General features: G+C 56.5%; 12 non-coding genes and 2 pseudogenes across 12 annotated transcripts; all 14 read left to right on the top strand.

The window, feature by feature from the left end:
- Window positions 1–364: 364 nt before the first annotated feature.
- On the top strand, window positions 365–555 carry LOC137353900 (U2 spliceosomal RNA). The gene has a single exon (XR_010970051.1). It is a non-coding gene; the product is annotated as a U2 spliceosomal RNA (small nuclear RNA).
- A 386-nt stretch (window positions 556–941) lies between these two features.
- On the top strand, window positions 942–1,132 carry LOC137354699 (U2 spliceosomal RNA). The gene has a single exon (XR_010970486.1). It is a non-coding gene; the product is annotated as a U2 spliceosomal RNA (small nuclear RNA).
- A 386-nt stretch (window positions 1,133–1,518) lies between these two features.
- Window positions 1,519–1,709, top strand: LOC137354252 (U2 spliceosomal RNA). Its single transcript, XR_010970332.1, has one exon. It is a non-coding gene; the product is annotated as a U2 spliceosomal RNA (small nuclear RNA).
- A 386-nt stretch (window positions 1,710–2,095) lies between these two features.
- On the top strand, window positions 2,096–2,286 carry LOC137355250 (U2 spliceosomal RNA). Its single transcript, XR_010970884.1, has one exon. It is a non-coding gene; the product is annotated as a U2 spliceosomal RNA (small nuclear RNA).
- Window positions 2,287–2,672: 386 nt separating this feature from the next.
- Window positions 2,673–2,863, top strand: LOC137355137 (U2 spliceosomal RNA). Its single transcript, XR_010970775.1, has one exon. It is a non-coding gene; the product is annotated as a U2 spliceosomal RNA (small nuclear RNA).
- A 386-nt stretch (window positions 2,864–3,249) lies between these two features.
- Window positions 3,250–3,440, top strand: LOC137354319 (U2 spliceosomal RNA). Its single transcript, XR_010970356.1, has one exon. It is a non-coding gene; the product is annotated as a U2 spliceosomal RNA (small nuclear RNA).
- Window positions 3,441–3,826: 386 nt separating this feature from the next.
- LOC137354688 (U2 spliceosomal RNA) lies at window positions 3,827–4,017 on the top strand. The gene has a single exon (XR_010970485.1). It is a non-coding gene; the product is annotated as a U2 spliceosomal RNA (small nuclear RNA).
- Window positions 4,018–4,403: 386 nt separating this feature from the next.
- LOC137354001 (U2 spliceosomal RNA) lies at window positions 4,404–4,594 on the top strand. The gene has a single exon (XR_010970151.1). It is a non-coding gene; the product is annotated as a U2 spliceosomal RNA (small nuclear RNA).
- A 386-nt stretch (window positions 4,595–4,980) lies between these two features.
- Window positions 4,981–5,089, top strand: LOC137354578 (U2 spliceosomal RNA; annotated as a pseudogene).
- Window positions 5,090–10,289: 5,200 nt separating this feature from the next.
- On the top strand, window positions 10,290–10,469 carry LOC137354168 (U2 spliceosomal RNA; annotated as a pseudogene).
- Window positions 10,470–10,855: 386 nt separating this feature from the next.
- On the top strand, window positions 10,856–11,046 carry LOC137354240 (U2 spliceosomal RNA). Its single transcript, XR_010970329.1, has one exon. It is a non-coding gene; the product is annotated as a U2 spliceosomal RNA (small nuclear RNA).
- A 386-nt stretch (window positions 11,047–11,432) lies between these two features.
- On the top strand, window positions 11,433–11,623 carry LOC137353993 (U2 spliceosomal RNA). The gene has a single exon (XR_010970143.1). It is a non-coding gene; the product is annotated as a U2 spliceosomal RNA (small nuclear RNA).
- A 386-nt stretch (window positions 11,624–12,009) lies between these two features.
- LOC137354675 (U2 spliceosomal RNA) lies at window positions 12,010–12,200 on the top strand. The gene has a single exon (XR_010970483.1). It is a non-coding gene; the product is annotated as a U2 spliceosomal RNA (small nuclear RNA).
- Window positions 12,201–12,586: 386 nt separating this feature from the next.
- On the top strand, window positions 12,587–12,777 carry LOC137355136 (U2 spliceosomal RNA). Its single transcript, XR_010970774.1, has one exon. It is a non-coding gene; the product is annotated as a U2 spliceosomal RNA (small nuclear RNA).
- Window positions 12,778–12,832: the final 55 nt, after the last annotated feature.

The raw sequence follows: 12,832 nt of genomic DNA, 5'->3' as shown, positions 1-12,832 counted from the left end.
CTGCTGAAAAATAGAATTCGCAATAGTGACGGCACTGCTGCTCGGCTGACTTTGCTGCAGTTTTCCGTGGGCGCTACGCTGCCCTCTGTTGGATTGCCCCGCAGTTGCAGGCCGCCCTTTGCTGCCCAGCGCGCGCGTGTCTTTTTCTCTGCGCAATGCCTCGCGAAGAAGCGCAAGGAATGGCTGCGCGTGGCATGCACGTGTGCTTTCCTTTCTGCTTGCAAGGCCCGGCAACAAAAGGAGCTCTGGCTCAAAGACCGCCCGCCGTCGCCTCTTTCGCCCTAGGCTCGCCCACCCGGCGGCTACTTTGAGGTAGAGGCCGCACGCCGGGCCTGACGCGCGCAGCAAACGCAGTTTTACGGCCATCGCTTCTCGGCCTTTTGGCTAAGATCAAGTGTAGTATCTGTTCTTATCAGTTTAATATCTGATACGTCCCCTATCTGGGGACCAAATATTAAATTGATTTTTGGGACTGGGAGATGGAACAGGGGCTTGCCCCGTCCACTCCATGCATCCACCTGGTATTGCAGTGTTTGCAGGAGCGGTGCAGCTTCCCCCTTCCATGGGGGCGAGACCTCTGCTGAAAAATAGAATTCGCAATAGTGACGGCGCTGCTGCTCGGCTGACTTTGCTGCAGTTTTCCGTGGGCGCTACGCTGCCCCCTGTTGGATTGCCCCGCAGTTGCAGGCCGCCCTTTGCTGCCCAGCGCGCGCGTGTCTTTTTTCCTGCGCAATGCCTCGCGCAGAAGCGCGAGGAATGGCTGCGCGTGGCATGCACGCGTGCTTTCCTTTCTGCTTGCAAGGCCCGGCAACAAAAGGAGCTCTGGCTCAAAGACCGCCCGCCGTCGCCTCTTTCGCCCTAGGCTCGCCCACCCGGCGGCTACTTTGAGGTAGAGGCCGCACGCCGGGCCTGACGCGGGCAGCAAACGCAGTTTTACGGCCATCGCTTCTCGGCCTTTTGGCTAAGATCAAGTGTAGTATCTGTTCTTATCAGTTTAATATCTGATACGTCCCCTATCTGGGGACCAAATATTAAATTGATTTTTGGGACAGGGAGATGGAACAGGGGCTTGCCCCGTCCACTCCATGCATCCACCTGGTATTGCAGTGTTTCCAGGAGCGGTGCAGCTTCCCCCCTCCATGGGGGCGAGACCCCTGCTGAAAAATAGAATTCGCAATAGTGACGGCGCTGCTGCTCGGCTGACTTTGCTGCAGTTTTCCGTGGGCGCTACGCTGCCCCCTGTTGGTTTGCCCTGCAGTTGCAGGCCGCCCTTTGCTGCCCAGCGCCCGCGTGTCTTTTTTCCTGCGCAATGCCTCGCGCAGAAGCGCGAGGAATGGCTGCGCGTGGCATGCACGCGTGCTTTCCTTTCTGCTTGCAAGGCCCGGCAACAAAAGGAGCTCTGGCTCAAAGACCGCCCGCCGTCGCCTCTTTCGCCCTAGGCTCGCCCACCCGGCGGCTACTTTGAGGTAGAGGCCGCACGCCGGGCCTGACGCGCGCAGCAAACGCAGTTTTACGGCCATCGCTTCTCGGCCTTTTGGCTAAGATCAAGTGTAGTATCTGTTCTTATCAGTTTAATATCTGATACGTCCCCTATCTGGGGACCAAATATTAAATTGATTTTTGGGACCAGGAGATGGAACAGGGGCTTGCCCCGTCCACTCCATGCATCCACCTGGTATTGCAGTGTTTCCAGGAGCGGTGCAGCTTCTCCCCTCCATGGGGGCGAGACCCCTGCTGAAAAATAGAATTCGCAATAGTGACGGCGCCGCTGCTCGGCTGACTTTGCTGCAGTTTTCCGTGGGTGCTATGCTGCCCCCTGTTGGATTGCCCAGCAGTTGCAGGCCGCCCTTTGCTGCCCAGCGCGCGCGTGTCTTTTTTCCTGCGCAATGCCTCGCGCAGAAGCGCGAGGAATGGCTGCGAGTGGCATGCACGCGTGCTTTCCTTTCTGCTTGCAAGGCCCGGCAACAAGAGGAGCTCTGGCTCAAAGACCGCCCGCCATCGCCTCTTTCGCCCTAGGCTCGCCCACCCGGCGGCTACTTTGAGGTAGAGGCCGCACGCCGGGCCTGACGCGCGCAGCAAACGCAGTTTTACGGCCATCGTTTCTCGGCCTTTTGGCTAAGATCAAGTGTAGTATCTGTTCTTATCAGTTTAATATCTGATACGTCCCCTATCTGGGGACCAAATATTAAATTGATTTTTGGGACAGGGAGATGGAACAGGGGCTTGCCCCGTCCACTCCATGCATCCACCTGGTATTGCAGTGTTTCCAGGAGCGGTGCAGCTTCCCCCCTCCATGGGGGCGAGACCCCTGCTGAAAAATAGAATTCGCAATAGTGACGGCGCTGCTGCTCGGCTGACTTTGCTGCAGTTTTCCGTGGGCGCTACGCTGCCCCCTGTTGGATTGCCCCGCAGTTGCAGGCCGCCCTTTGCTGCCCAGCGCGCGCGTGTCTTTTTTCCTGCGCAATGCCTCGCGCAGAAGCGCGAGGAATGGCTGCGCGTGGCATGCACGCGTGCTTTCCTTTCTGCTTGCAAGGCCCGGCAACAAAAGGAGCTCTGGCTCAAAGACCGCCCGCCGTCGCCTCTTTCGCCCTAGGCTCGCCCACCCGGCGGCTACTTTGAGGTAGAGGCCGCACGCCGGGCCTGACGCGCGCAGCAAACGCAGTTTTACGGCCATCGTTTCTCGGCCTTTTGGCTAAGATCAAGTGTAGTATCTGTTCTTATCAGTTTAATATCTGATACGTCCCCTATCTGGGGACCAAATATTAAATTGATTTTTGGGACAGGGAGATGGAACAGGGGCTTGCCCCGTCCACTCCATGCATCCACCTGGTATTGCAGTGTTTCCAGGAGCGGTGCAGCTTCTCCCCTCCATGGGGGCGAGACCCCTGTTGAAAAATAGAATTCGCAATAGTGACGGCGCTGCTGCTCGGCTGACTTTGCTGCAGTTTTCCGTGGGCGCTATGCTGCCCCCTGTTGGATTGCCCCGCAGTTGCAGGCCGCCCTTTGCTGCCCAGCGCGCGCGTGTCTTTTTTCCTGCGCAATGCCTCGCGCAGAAGCGCGAGGAATGGCTGCGCGTGGCATGCACGCGTGCTTTCCTTTCTGCTTGCAAGGCCCGGCAACAAAAGGAGCTCTGGCTCAAAGACCGCCCGCCGTCGCCTCTTTCGCCCTAGGCTCGCCCACCCGGCGGCTACTTTGAGGTAGAGGCCGCACGCCGGGCCTGACGCGCGCAGCAAACGCAGTTTTACGGCCATCGCTTCTCGGCCTTTTGGCTAAGATCAAGTGTAGTATCTGTTCTTATCAGTTTAATATCTGATACGTCCCCTATCTGGGGACCAAATATTAAATTGATTTTTGGGACAGGGAGATGGAACAGGGGCTTGCCCCATCCACTCCATGCATCCACCTGGTATTGCAGTGTTTCCAGGAGCGGTGCAGCTTCCCCCCTCCATGGGGGCGAGACCCCTGCTGAAAAATAGAATTCGCAATAGTGACGGCGCTGCTGCTCGGCTGACCTTGCTGCAGTTTTCCGTGGGCGCTACGCTGCCCCCTGTTGGATTGCCCCGCAGTTGCAGGCCGCCCTTTGCTGCCCAGCGCGCGCGTGTCTTTTTTCCTGCGCAATGCCTCGCGCAGAAGCGCAAGGAATGGCTGCGCGTGGCATGCACGCGTGCTTTCCTTTCTGCTTGCAAGGCCCGGCAACAAAAGGAGCTCTGGCTCAAAGACCGCCCGCCGTCGCCTCTTTCGCCCTAGGCTCGCCCACCCGGCGGCTACTTTGAGGTAGAGGCCGCACGCCGGGCCTGACGCGCGCAGCAAACGCAGTTTTACGGCCATCGCTTCTCGGCCTTTTGGCTAAGATCAAGTGTAGTATCTGTTCTTATCAGTTTAATATCTGATACGTCCCCTATCTGGGGACCAAATATTAAATTGATTTTTGGGACAGGGAGATGGAACAGGGGCTTGCCCCGTCCACTCCATGCATCCACCTGGTATTGCAGTGTTTCCAGGAGCGGTGCAGCTTCCCCCCTCCATGGGGGCGAGACCCCTGCTGAAAAATAGAATTCGCAATAGTGACGGCGCTGCTGCTCGGCTGACTTTGCTGCAGTTTTCCGTGGGCGCTACGCTGCCCCCTGTTGGATTGCCCCGCAGTTGCAGGCCGCTCTTTGCTGCCCAGCGCGCGCGTGTCTTTTTCTCTGCGCAATGCCTCGCGAAGAAGCGCAAGGAATGGCTGCGCGTGGCATGCACGCGTGCTTTCCTTTCTGCTTGCAAGGCCCGGCAACAAAAGGAGCTCTGGCTCAAAGACCGCCCGCCGTCGCCTCTTTCGCCCTAGGCTCGCCCACCCGTCGGCTACTTTGAGGTAGAGGCCGCACGCCGGGCCTGACGCGCGCAGCAAACGCAGTTTTACGGCCATCGCTTCTCGGCCTTTTGGCTAAGATCAAGTGTAGTATCTGTTCTTATCCGTTTAATATCTGATACGTCCCCTATCTGGGGACCAAATATTAAATTGATTTTTGGGACAGGGAGATGGAACAGGGGCTTGCCCCGTCCACTCCATGCATCCACCTGGTATTGCAGTGTTTCCAGGAGCGGTGCAGCTTCCCCCTTCCATGGGGGCGAGACCTCTGCTGAAAAATAGAATTAGCAATAGTGACGGCGCTGCTGCTCGGCTGACTTTGCTGCAGTTTTCCGTGGGCGCTACGCTGCCCCCTGTTGGATTGCCCCGCAGTTGCAGGCCGCCCTTTGCTGCCCAGCGCGCGCGTGTCTTTTTTCCTGCGCAATGCCTCGCGCAGAAGCGCGAGGAATGGCTGCGCGTGGCATGCACGCGTGCTTTCCTTTCTGCTTGCAAGGCCCGGCAACAAAAGGAGCTCTGGCTCAAAGACCGCCCGCCGTCGCCTCTTTCGCCCTAGGCTCGCCCACCCGGCGGCTACTTTGAGGTAGAGGCCGCACGCCGGGCCTGACGCGCGCAGCAAACGCAGTTTTACGGCCATCGCTTCTCGGCCTTTTGGCTAAGATCAAGTGTAGTATCTGTTCTTATCAGTGCTTATTTGATTGAGAAGAGACCATGATCATTGCTTTTTGATCCTGGGGAAGCTTTGAGTAAAATGGCTATAACCAATTTTCGAGCTTCGGGCCAGGGAGTGCGCAACACCGTTCGGGTGGTCGTGAAAGACAAGGAAGGAGATGCACCGGTCGATCGCACCTTCTTCATCAAGAAAATTCTCTTCGATTGCTGCGGATTTCAAGCGACGGACGTCTTCTGCCTGCAGGATTTCCCCAGCAGTGGATACTTCGACGTGACGTTCCGGAACGTGGCGGGATGCATCAAGTTCCTGAAGGCGTTCAAGGAGAAAGGGGACCGGGCGCCACTGTCGATCCTCACAGCGGAGCCGCTCTTCACGCTTCCGTCACAACGGGACCGGGTGGTGACGATTCACCTCTACAACCCCCATGTTCCGGTGGTGGATGTACTCACCTTTCTCGCCAGGTACGTCGAGGTGGCCGGCAGCAGCACTGATGTCAAGGACCCCTTTGGGATCTGGACCAGCAAGCGGCAGGTCAAGGTGACCTTGAAGGTAGATCCCAGTGGAGCCATCATCCACCCTCCCTCCAGCTTCGCTATCGGGGGAAGTCGAGGCTTCTTGGTCTACGCTGGGCAGCCCAGAGTTTGTCGCACCTGTGGCAAATCTGGTCACATGGCAGCCAACTGCAGCACGGTTGTTTGCAAGAACTGCAAGGAGGAAGGCCATCAGACCAAGGACTGTAAGCAGACTAAGTGTTGCAACTTGTGCGGTGCGGCAGGCCATCTCTACAAGACCTGTCCCAAACGTTGTCAAAGCTATGCTCAGGCGGCAAGGTCCAAGGAATGGCCGGGCGAAGGTTCGACGAAGGCGTCCGCTGTTCGAAAGGAGACCAACAACCTTCTCCGCAGTGAGGAACTTCAACCTGAGAAGGAAGGGGAGGCGGCTGAAACCAACGACCCAGCACCTACCCAGCGCCCGGAAACCCCTCCCCCACAGACAGAATCAATGGAGGAGGAGGCAGCAGATGGACAAACAGGTCAGTGGCAAGTGGTCCAGAGGAGAACCACAAAGAAAAAACATCCCAAAGCCACCACCCAAACCAGTGGCAAGAGGAGGCTCTCTTCTGAATCAGACTGCAACAACTCCTCTTCACTGGACGGGGAAATGCTGGAACGACAGCCCCTTCAAAAGAGGCGGCAGAACTCCGAGATGGATGATAAAGCATCCCAGCCCCCGGGCACTGGAAGCTGTGATGGGCCCGGCGTGCCCCAACCCCAATTCCCCACACGTAACGACGTGGCCAACGCATCTCAGCTCCGGGACACCGGGAGCAAAGACACGTCTGGCGCACCTGAGCTCCGGGAGACCGGGAGCTGTGATGTTTTCGAGGAGGAACAGATGGAAGCAGCTGAGGACAACCCAATCCTCTCTGCCTACAAGACCCCCCCGATGTCACCCGAGCGGCACAAACCCTGCATGAAAAATCAGGAGGGGTTTCTGAGCCCAACCAACGTGAAACTGCTTGCGCATACGATGGGTATGCAGGAACATCCCGAAGGGGAAGGACTGGGACTAGCGAGGACAAATGGTATGGGAAGCAACAACTAATTTTTAGTAAAAAATGGGTGTAAGAATTGCTTCCATTAATGTGCGTAGCATTAAATCGACTACGCGATGTGTTTCAACCTTGGATTACCTTGCCAAGGTCAAAGCTGACCTACTGTTTCTGCAGGAGTGTGGAATACCACACCTCAGCACCTACAGGCAGTGGTCGCGATGGTGGTCCCACGGGCCATCGATCTGGTCGGGGGGTAATGACTGCCGTTCCTCCGGCCTGGGTATTCTGCTGCGGGGAGGTAACTTCACCATCTCCGAAGTTAAGGAGGTGGTGGGCGGCCGCCTCCTCGTAGCAGACGTGATGTACAACAACGCTCCGCTCCGGTTGATCAACGTGTACGCCCCGGTACAACGCAGCGAGCGGCTGACCGTCTTCCAGCAGCTCCCACTGCTGCTGGCGACGTCCAGGCCGGTCATCCTAGGCGGTGACTTCAACTGCATCATCGATGCGGCTGGACGATCCGGCAGTGACGACAGCAAACTGGACGCTACGTCCAGATTCCTCATAGAAACAGTTAAGGATGCCAAACTGCACGACGTCTTCAGCAAACCTGCAGACGGAGCGCAGCGCAGATACACATGGTCAAGATCGGACGGGTCTGCCCGTTCCAGGATTGACTTCCTGTTTGTTTCCCGTGCTGTCACGGTCGGATCCACCGACGTCAAGCCGGTGTTCTTCTCCGACCACTGCCTCTTACTGGCCGACTGTCACTTACAGGACGACCAGCGGGTTGGCAGAGGGACGTGGAAGCTCAATGCGACACTGCTGACCCCAGAGAACGTTGAGGAACTCAAAAGGGATTACAATGGTTGGAGGACCGTGAAACCCCTCTTTGAGTCTCCAGTTCACTGGTGGGAAGCGATTAAGGAGAACATCAAGAGGTTCTTCATCCACAAAGGTGTTCAGAAGGCGAGAGAGAGACAGAGGGAACTGTCCCGACTCCAGAAAATTATGCAAAATCTACTCCGGTTGCAGTCAATGGGGGTCGAGGTCAAGGAGGACCTCCAAGAGGTGAAGAGCCAGCAGGCCTCGCTCTTTGCCAAGGAGGCCTCCAAGATCATCTTCCGGTCCAGAGTCCGCTCCATCGAGCAGGATGAGACGTGCTCGCGTTACTTCTTCCAAAAGGTACACAGAGAGAGCTCTGTTATCAGCAGCCTGAAGGAAGAAGATGGCTCGGTAACGTCTTCGCAGTCCGACATACTAAGGATCAGCAAATCCTTTTATGCTGGGCTGTATGACGCGAAGCCCACAGACAGCAGAGCCTCCCAGTCCTTCCTGTCATCTATCACAGAGGTCTTAGATGACAGCAGGTGGGAGGGACTGGACAAGCCGCTAACTCTGGACGAGCTGACAAAGGCCGTCGAGTCTTTCGAGGCGAGTAAAACTCCCGGGAGCGACGGCTTACCGGTCGAGTTGTACTCGGCCCTGTGGGACTGGGTCGGCCCGGACCTGCTGGAAGTATACGAGAGTATGCTCCTGGCCGGTAGCATGTCAGAATCCATGAGAAAAGGCATCATCACCCTCATTTACAAGCAGAAGGGGGAGAGGGTAGAAATCAGAAATTGGCGGCCCATCTCACTGCTTAATGTTGATTACAAGATTCTGTCCAAAGTCATAGCCAGTCGAGTCAAGTCTGCTCTGGAGCTGGTGATTCACCCCGATCAGACCTGTACTGTACCCGGCAGGAAGATCTCTGATAGCCTCGCGCTACTCAGGGATACGATCGCCTACGTACGGGACAGGAGGGTGGACACCTGCCTCATCAGCCTGGACCAGGAGAAGGCTTTTGACAGGATATCGCACACCTACATGATGGACGTGCTTTCCAAAATGGGGTTTGGGGAGGGAATCTGCAATTGGATCCAACTGCTCTACACAAACATCAGTAGCGCAGTGTCAATCAACGGGTGGGAATCTGAAAGTTTCCCGATCAAATCTGGAGTCAGACAGGGCTGTCCTCTTTCCCCGGTCTTGTTTGTTTGCTGTATTGAACCCTTTGCTGAGTCTATTAGGAAGGATGCGAGCATAAGAGAGGTGACAATCCCAGGCAGTGGAGGCACTCAGGTCAAAACCTCCCTGTACATGGATGACGTCGCCGTCTTCTGCTCGGATCCGCTGTCCGTGCGCAGACTGATGAGCATCTGCGACCAGTTCGAACTGGCCTCGGGAGCCAAAGTTAACCACGGCAAGAGCGAGGCCATGTTCTTTGGGAACTGGGCTGACCGATCCTTTGTCCCCTTCACCGTCAGGTCAGATTACCTGAAGGTGCTGGGGATATGGTTCGGAAGTGCCGGGGCGTGCACCAAAACATGGGAGGAGCGAGTAGCCAAGGTACGACAAAAGTTGGGCATGTGGGGGCAGCGATCTCTCTCCATTGTGGGTAAGAACCTGGTCATCAGGTGCGAGGCGCTCACGTTGTTGCTCTACGTGGCGCAGGTCTGGCCCATACCCCACTCCTGCGCCGTGGCAGTCACCCGAGCCATTTTCCGCTTCGTCTGGGGATCTAAAATGGACCGGGTCCGGAGGGACACGATGTTCAAATCTCTGGACATGGGCGGGAAAAATGTACCCAACGTGGCCCTCATCCTGATGACCACCTTCGTGTGCGGCTGCATCAAGCTATGTGTAGATCCCCAGTACGCAAACTCCAAGTGTCACTACGTGCTGAGGTTCTATCTGTCCCCGGTGTTGCGAAGGATGGGCCTGGTCACATTGCCGCGGAACGCACCGTGCAGTTGGGCGGCGCCGTACCACCTATCCTTCGTGGAGCAGTTTCTGCGGAAAAACACCTTTGACCACCGGTCCATCAGGCAGTGGTCTGCACGGAATGTCCTCAAGGCCCTACGGGAAAAGGAAACGGTGGATCCTGTCGGATGGTTCCCCGAGCAGACCGTCAAAGTCATTTGGCGGAATGCCTCATCACCAGAACTTTCAAACAAGCACCAAGACGTAGCTTGGCTGGTGGTGAGAAGGGCCCTCCCCGTCAGGTCCTTCATGCACACCCGAAGTCTCGCCCCCTCCGCACAGTGCCCCCGCGTTGGCTGTGGTGGGGAAGAGACGGTCGCCCACCTCCTCCTGGAATGTGCCTTTGCAAAGCAGGTGTGGAAAGAGATGCAGTGGTTTTTGTCAAGGTTCATCCCAAGCAGCTCTGTAACACAGGAGTCTGTGCTCTACGGGCTGTTCCCAGGGACGCACACCGAGACAAACATCAACTGCTGCTGGAGGACTATCAATTCGGTGAAAGACGCCCTTTGGTCTGCCCGAAACTTGCTGGTCTTCCAGCGCAAAGAGTTGTCCACCACCGAATGTTGCAGACTGGCACATTCCAAGGTCCAGGACTACGTGCTGAGGGACGCACTAAAGCTTGGGGCAGCCGCAGCAAAGGCTCAATGGGGAAAGACCACAGTGTAAGGTTCCCCCACCAAGCTGGACTGAGGGGCTGGAACCATGGGAAGCCCCTCGAACTGTATCGTTAATATTCTCAATTGCTGTAAATGTAAAACTGTAATTGACATGACAATTGTGAAACGGAAGGGTTGGGAAGAAACTCATGACATTATTGAAAGAAACTGATCTCTTTTGCAATGTTTGTATTTTTTCGTGCTGTTTGGAAACTGTTTGGCAATGTAATTTTTACAGATTTTTATGAATAAAGTATATTTTGGAAATAAAAAAAAAAAGTATCTGTTCTTATCAGTTTAATATCTGATACGTCCCCTATCTGGGGACCAAATATTAAATTGATTTTTGGGACAAGGAGATGGAACAGGGGCTTGCCCCGTCCACTCCATGCATCCACCTGGTATTGCAGTGTTTCCAGGAGCGGTGCAGCTTCTCCCCTCCATGGGGGCGAGACCCCTGCTGAAAAATAGAATTCGCAATAGTGACGGCGCCGCTGCTCGGCTGACTTTGCTGCAGTTTTCCGTGGGTGCTACGCTGCCCCCTGTTGGATTGCCCCGCAGTTGCAGGCCGCCATTTGCTGCCCAGCGCGCGCGTGTCTTTTTTCCTGCGCAATGCCTCGCGCAGAAGCGCGAGGAATGGCTGCGAGTGGCATGCACGTGTGCTTTCCTTTCTGCTTGCAAGGCCCGGCAACAAAAGGAGCTCTGGCTCAAAGACCGCCCGCCGTCGCCTCTTTCGCCCTAGGCTCGCCCACCCGGCGGCTACTTTGAGGTAGAGGCCGCACGCCGGGCCTGACGCGCGCAGCAAACGCAGTTTTACGGCCATCGCTTCTCGGCCTTTTGGCTAAGATCAAGTGTAGTATCTGTTCTTATCAGTTTAATATCTGATACGTCCCCTATCTGGGGACCAAATATTAAATTGATTTTTGGGACCAGGAGATGGAACAGGGGCTTGCCCCGTCCACTCCATGCATCCACCTGGTATTGCAGTGTTTCCAGGAGCGGTGCAGCTTCTCCCCTCCATGGGGGCGAGACCCCTGCTGAAAAATAGAATTCGCAATAGTGACGGCGCCGCTGCTCGGCTGACTTTGCTGCAGTTTTCCGTGGGTGCTATGCTGCCCCCTGTTGGATTGCCCAGCAGTTGCAGGCCGCCCTTTGCTGCCCAGCGCGCGCGTGTCTTTTTTCCTGCGCAATGCCTCGCGCAGAAGCGCGAGGAATGGCTGCGAGTGGCATGCACGCGTGCTTTCCTTTCTGCTTGCAAGGCCCGGCAACAAGAGGAGCTCTGGCTCAAAGACCGCCCGCCATCGCCTCTTTCGCCCTAGGCTCGCCCACCCGGCGGCTACTTTGAGGTAGAGGCCGCACGCCGGGCCTGACGCGCGCAGCAAACGCAGTTTTACGGCCATCGTTTCTCGGCCTTTTGGCTAAGATCAAGTGTAGTATCTGTTCTTATCAGTTTAATATCTGATACGTCCCCTATCTGGGGACCAAATATTAAATTGATTTTTGGGACAGGGAGATGGAACAGGGGCTTGCCCCATCCACTCCATGCATCCACCTGCTATTGCAGTGTTTCCAGGTGCGGTGCAGCTTCCCCCCTCCATGGGGGCGAGACCCCTGCTGAAAAATAGAATTCGCAATAGTGACGGCGCTGCTGCTCGGCTGACTTTGCTGCAGTTTTCCGTGGGCGCTACGCTGCCCCCTGTTGGATTGCCCCGCAGTTGCAGGCCGCCCTTTGCTGCCCAGCGCGCGCGTGTCTTTTTTCCTGCGCAATGCCTCGCGCAGAAGCGCGAGGAATGGCTGCGAGTGGCATGCACGCGTGCTTTCCTTTCTGCTTGCAAGGCCCGGCAACAAAAGGAGCTCTGGCTCAAAGACCGCCCGCCGTCGCCTCTTTCGCCCTAGGCTCGCCCACCCGGCGGCTACTTTGAGGTAGAGGCCGCACGCCGGGCCTGACGCGCGCAGCAAACGCAGTTTTACGGCCATCGCTTCTCGGCCTTTTGGCTAAGATCAAGTGTAGTATCTGTTCTTATCAGTTTAATATCTGATACGTCCCCTATCTGGGGACCAAATATTAAATTGATTTTTGGGACAGGGAGATGGAACAGGGGCTTGCCCCGTCCACTCCATGCATCCACCTGGTATTGCAGTGTTTCCAGGAGCGGTGCAGCTTCCCCCCTCCATGGGGGCGAGACCCCTGCTGAAAAATAGAATTCGCAATAGTGACGGCGCTGCTGCTCGGCTGACTTTGCTGCAGTTTTCCGTGGGCGCTACGCTGCCCCCTGTTGGATTGCCCCGCAGTTGCAGGCCGCCCTTTGCTGCCCAGCGCGCGCGTGTCTTTTTTCCTGCGCAATGCCTCGCGCAGAAGCGCGAGGAATGGCTGCGCGTGGCATGCACGCGTGCTTTCCTTTCTGCTTGCAAGGCCCGGCAACAAAAGGAGCTCTGGCTCAAAGACCGCCCGCCGTCGCCTCTTTCGCCCTAGGCTCGCCCACCCGGCGGCTACTTTGAGGTAGAGGCCGCACGCCGGGCCTGACGCGCGCAGCAAACGCAGTTTTACGGCCATCGTTTCTCGGCCTTTTGGCTAAGATCAAGTGTAGTATCTGTTCTTATCAGTTTAATATCTGATACGTCCCCTATCTGGGGACCAAATATTAAATTGATTTTTGGGACAGGGAGATGGAACAGGGGCTTGCCCCGTCCACTCCATGCATCCACCTGGTATTGCAGTGTTTCCAGGAGCGGTGCAGCTTCTCCCCTCCATGGGGGCGAGACCCCTGTTGAAAAATAGAATTCGCAATAGTGACGGC

This window comes from Heterodontus francisci, chromosome 41 (genome assembly GCF_036365525.1).
Source record: "Heterodontus francisci isolate sHetFra1 chromosome 41, sHetFra1.hap1, whole genome shotgun sequence".
Classification (NCBI taxonomy): domain Eukaryota; kingdom Metazoa; phylum Chordata; class Chondrichthyes; order Heterodontiformes; family Heterodontidae; genus Heterodontus; species Heterodontus francisci.
This window is presented reverse-complemented; position numbering and strand designations above follow the sequence as displayed.